Source organism: Daphnia pulicaria, chromosome 1 (genome assembly GCF_021234035.1).
Source record: "Daphnia pulicaria isolate SC F1-1A chromosome 1, SC_F0-13Bv2, whole genome shotgun sequence".
In the NCBI taxonomy this organism is placed as follows: Eukaryota; Metazoa; Arthropoda; class Branchiopoda; order Diplostraca; family Daphniidae; genus Daphnia; species Daphnia pulicaria.
This window is the reverse complement of record NC_060913.1, coordinates 29,760,224-29,766,045: the sequence shown is the minus strand read 5'-3', so window position 1 is coordinate 29,766,045 and position 5,822 is coordinate 29,760,224. Positions and strand designations below refer to the sequence as shown.

Genomic DNA, 5,822 nt, shown 5'->3' with positions numbered 1-5,822 from the left:
TTTCCTTAAATAACTATTTAATAGTTTTATGAAAAATATTTGAAAAATGACCATACATAAATAAATTCACGAAATCAAACCTATATTTTGATTTTTTTCTACATTCTTCTTTAGAAAATTGTTAAGCGTAAAAAAGTGTCGCACATAGCCCCGGTCCTATATGGACCAATATAAAATATTTCTTCTATATGAAAAAAGGTTAAAATAAGGATAAAATAATATAGAGAAAAAAAATTAGGTATCACACATGTGATGCAAATAGAGACCAAAGTTGAAAGAAATGCATGCTGGTAATAAATAATTAATTAACATCTAGTTTTCCCAAAATGTCAGCACATTAACTAGATCATTCTTTTACGTTTCAGTTTTCTGGTTAAATTTATGTTCTCTAACATAAAATAAAAATATATCTATTCGTAAATGTATTTTTTTTTTAAATGTGAAGAACCTATATAAGAAAAACAGAATTGTAAATTTTTTCTCACATTTACTGTGTAGTTAGAAAATTGTTGATTAATAAGAAGATTCTTTGACATGCTGTTACCACAAATGCAATTTGGCTGATCATATTAAAAAATTGCAACTTGGATAATGAATAAAATTGCTAGAGTGGATAACCTTCATGCTTTCATGAAAAGAAATAGAAACCTTTCCATCTGTGAACCTTAACCCTATATCGACGAGAAGAAAAATTTTGCCGTAACCAACTGAATTTTTGTGCACATATTGCTGAGGACCTTTTAAAATTACCCAGTAAAAAAAACAGTTCCGCCGATTTTTAATGTACATTTTTGCTCGTTTTGTTGTTTTTTCCCGACAGGAATGGCCATATATCACTACCGCTGAAGTCTGGGGGGGGGATATCTGGCGAAAACAAAATGTCCCCACAGTTACATACAGCAGCCACTCTTGTGAATATTTGTCCCGTCGGACGGTCGGTTACCAAAAAATATATCGCTTGCACGTCTTTTGAGTTTAGGCACCGTATTAGTCATATCAACTGTACGAACCTTATCTTGTTCGCCAAATTTGTCTGTTTTCCCACTAATCATTTTCCTTATACAACGCTTTTCACCCTCAGACCACCGGTTTCCCGGCGGTAAAAGAGTGATCAGCGCGTGCATAAAAATTTGCATGATGTCCTTTGGTGGCCATTGCACCGAGTCAGCTAATGCCATGAACGAAAATATTTTATAAATTGATAACAACGCTCAAGAATGGACTGAATCTCGAACGCTTGACAAACAATCGGTCAATTGGCATATAGTGAAAATGCGATTAAATTCTGTAGATAGGTCAATTTTTGTGCACATATTGCTAAGGACCTTTTAAAATAAATAAAAAAACCTACCGTAGGTCATAGAGAAAACCACTTTAGTCTAAGGCACTTTGGCTGACTTTTTTTCTCTCGTGTCTGTGAGCCCACCAGTCCCTACTGAAAAGCCGTAAAAATTTTTTTGTCCCGATGGTAGATAAAGGGTTAAGCAACTTCATTGAGCAGGATAATTAGCTTAAACCCCCATAATGTTAATATACCCTTCGGCAATAATGAAAAAGTTTAGAACAAAAGCCATTTTACTTTTCATTGATTATCAGTGTTTTCATTAAACTGTTTTCTAATTAATTTAAGTCTTAGTTTTGTTAGTTGTGTTTTACCATAGGGAATACAGGAGCCAAGAAACCCCGCTGGTATAAGCAACAGACCCCGTATCAGGGTAAAGTTGTATCTTTCTTTAATCGGCAATAACCTAGTCTTAAATTACTAATATTGCCTTGAAAAATCTCCATTTAAAGCAGGAATTGTTTTCTCTTTTTTTTTAGTTGGATGGAGCTCGTTTAAAAATAAGGGAATGGGAGCTAAGAGAAAAAATGAGCCAGTTATACCACTCTTCCCTACTTCTCAAATGGGAGAGAAAATCCTACTGCAGAATCAAATCATGTTAAATCACACGATTTTATTCTGCAATAGGATTTATGAGTCAAAATTATAATGCCATCTCATGTTACATCACAGTGGTTTCCTCATAAGAAGGTGCGATTTTATATGATCTTCGATGAGATCACATTAGTTTTCTCTTATGAGGACGTGATTTCGTATGAGTTTTATGAAAAAAATTTTCCTCACACGTTCTACTGCAATCTAATATGCGGTGATCATATGAGAATCACGAGATCATATATTATGTTTACATGCGACTATTCCAGCTGGGTTCAGACTCCCCTACGCTTAACTCAATTTTGACGGAAAAAGTAATGTTTAAGGAAAAAAATTTCCCATAATATCCCACCGTTATTCACTACTATTCCTTGAATAAATTTGTTTTGCTATTAAGGTGAGAATATATCTTATTTAAATAGAATTTTTAATTTAATCAACACAATGTTACTTAGTAAAATAATGGTTGGCCGTTCCGTTTCACGAGAAAGTAATATTTGCTGCAATATCTTGTTGACGTTATCGTTAAGGAGCGGATTCCACTTGAACGAAATTTTAAATCCAAAAATACGACTTGTAACGTCAATGTCACCATGGTAATTAGGGATTGAACTTGGTTCAATGATTTGATCGAAATCTGGAATAAGCTTAATTAAGAAGAGAAGACGAAATGATGTCCATTTTAATTAGCACATAAAGATCATATCTTGTTACTCTAATTGCATTTGTGCTATTTTATTGTGAAGGGTGATACCCTAAAGCAGTACCTGCTATCCATTAGAGTACTTCAATAGAAAACAGTAGAAAATCGTACCACTAAATTCTTTCTAGAATTACAGAAGTTAAAATTTATCATAACATTTCTCTGATTAACTTAAAACCGACCAAAACTTAGATTACGACCAGCGAAAAATTTGACTTTTACATTTTAACAAGCAATCCACCACTCAAGCGCACCAAATCCATGGAACCCCCTTTTTTTACAGGCCGCTATGGGACTTAAAAATCTGAAAAAATTCAGGCATATCCAGTTTTCTACTCCGGATTCACCTGTATTTGAAGAATTTAAATATTTTTTGCTGTTCGGGAGATATTTTATGTTAAAGTTTGGGTTTTTCAAATTTTAACAATTTTCGTCTTTGGCATCGCTTTTTGGGTAAATGCTACCCCTTAAAAAACAAATTCTCACAAAAGTTTGCTCGGCAATCCCTTAATACCAATCCAAAAGGAATTCACATTCCGGATTAGATTAACCGAGTTATTTTCAATCTAGTAAAGTGTAATTTTGAAAATTTTCCCACCCAGCCTAGTCGCCATTTTTTATCACTCTCCCTCGCGTTCCCCTTGATGGCAAGAGAACGAAAAACGGTGGATGCCAACTTACACACTACCTTAATTGTCCCGTTCTCTCCTAGTGGTTGAAGAACTGGCCAGTGGCACGAGAGGTTATTGGTTCGAATTTCCTATTTTAAAGAACAAAGCCCGTTCTGCATAGACAACATTGCCAAGTGAGAATCTATTTTTTTAATGGTTGCTGACGAGTTTAGGTCTGAGCATGGTCTACTCGATGAACATCAAGATCTACTACTAAAAAGCCTGTGCAATTCGTCCATACTTATAGACTAGTTGCCTGTGAGTCACCACCTTAAACCACGTTGGTCACAGGCTGTGACCAACGTGGTTTAAGGTGGTTTTTTTTAATCGTTTCCTAATATCCAATTACTTAGTTAGTTAATGTTGCTTGGGTTGGGCTGATTGGTACATAAGTACCCTCCGAGAGAAACAACGAAAAAAAGATTGAAAAAGGCATACTAATTTTTTGAGTAGTTTTTCCCCTTCAACTTAATAGAATAAAAAAAAGACAGCACTCCTGAAAGACAAAGGAAAAGGGAAATTTATTTTCACCGATGCGTCTAATAAAGGTAATTCAACCGTTGCAGAGAAACAATTTGTTCCATTTTCCCCTGGCTTTGTTCCGTTTAATCATGTTTTTTTTTTCTTTATTTTTTTTTCTCTTTACATTTTATTAAATAACTATTAATTAGTTTTACCAAAAAATAAAAATTTTACAAATTAAAATAAATACCAGGGAATCACTTCAATACTTTAATTTTTCTTATTTGTTCTTTAAAAAATTATTGTAGCGTAAAAGAAGTGTCCCACATAGTCTCCCCACGAATGGACGATTTTAAACTTCGATTTGATAAAAAAAATCGTAATAACAACGATTAATTTTTTCAGGGTGGTTTTTATTTATTTACCTCGATTCTTTTTTAATTTTCATAATTAATTTGAGCTTATTCAAGGTATTCTAAGCATAGAAATTTACAAAAAGCCAACTAGCCCTACGGTAAAAGGCAGAACATGCCCCAAAAAGGTCGTCTACACAAAAGTATATTTTAAGCCTCTTAGTTCATTTTTTTTGTTTATGCCTCAGCATTAAGTCGATAGAGAACAAAATTCTCTTTTTCAATAGTATTTAAGAATATTTTTTTATTATTCAGAAGAAATTATTTTGAAAGACTTGCCCCTTGGGCTTCTAGCCCCACTCTCCTCTATGAACTCTTCTTTTGGTACCTCTAAAAAGGTGGTCTAAGGGGTCTCGTACCCACCAGTACTAAAAAGTACAGGTTGAAAAATTCAAAATCTGGACTTTAATTTAAACCTCTTCTCCTTAGTTGGTTGCTAGTACTGAATTAATTTATTCTGTAATGACGACGGAGGATGAGAAGATGAGAGACAAATCTCCATAAGCCCCTTCAGAATGAATTTGAGACAAAAGTTACCCCCTTCCCCCCTACTGAAAAATGCCAGATTGAGGGATTTATCCTTGGAAACTGAGGGGGCAAGTTTTATAAACACTACCTTGCGTTCAAGTATTGGAAAATTTAGGTCCTATGACGACATATAGTCGTTGTCGTCTGCTACTACTTTCTTTCTCGCTACTAGCTACCTGAGTCCCAGAGTATAATATCCCCAAAATAAAAACTTTTTAGAAAAGGGTGACCCCAGCAGTCGATTTTTTACAAGGCGTTTTCTCTCCTTCTCTTCTTCCGTGACATGACACAATCAAATCGTTTTAAAATTGCCTTATGATTATTAAATAAAAAGGAAATAGAAATGAATTTGTTTACCTTCAGAAAATTAAAAAACTGTTGGCGAATCCTTGAATCGCCTATGAACAAAAATTTAAATTTTTCGATAGGCGAATGCCCAAGCGTGTACCCTTGACTACTAAGAAAATCAAGACAGGTAACGATTTGTTCCGTATTAAATGAAGTTAGGTAGTGAGACCGTACATTCCACGGTTCTCTTTTACTGTTAAGTTGTTTTTGCATGTTTCCATAATTACAGGTTTTTCGATTAAGAACGTTATCTTCGCAGAAAGGGAGTCCTTTTTCTGGAAATTTGCTGCTTCCAATACATTTATAAATTAAATAAAACTGGTTATGGAAATAGACATTTTTAACAAGCAACCTCCCATTAAACGGGGCCAAAATTGGTGGAGGCTGTTTTTGGATAGGAGTTAATCCTGAAAGTAACTTCACAATTCCGAATTTGATTTAAATTCTTAATTTTGAATGGTCTCAACAGTTTTGGCCCCTTGATCTTTTTTCTAAATCAATAATTATAGTGTCATTGTCATATAATAACTATTTCAGACATTGCATTGAGTTAATTTGCTACAAAATTTAAAAGACTTGTACAAACTCAATAAAAAAAAGAAATGCAAGTGAAATAAAAAAAAGTATGCCAATAAATTAACTCTCCCCTAATTATAATACAGTGTTGCGTGTAAATTTCTTTAGCAGGAAAATGTGATCTATATTAAGGCTCTATATTAATAGCAGAATATATACTAAATAGCACACATTTCCATCTTTTC

At 33.8% G+C, this 5,822-nt stretch overlaps 1 long non-coding RNA gene across 1 annotated transcript; it reads right to left on the bottom strand.

The window, feature by feature from the left end:
- Positions 1–2,500: 2,500 nt before the first annotated feature.
- Positions 2,501–5,256, bottom strand: LOC124339292. Its single transcript, XR_006918017.1, has 3 exons — positions 5,236–5,256; positions 5,071–5,167; positions 2,501–2,583 (listed from the first exon to the last, which is right to left on the bottom strand). It is a non-coding gene; the product is annotated as an uncharacterized LOC124339292 (long non-coding RNA).
- Between the last annotated feature and the right edge of the window lie 566 nt (positions 5,257–5,822).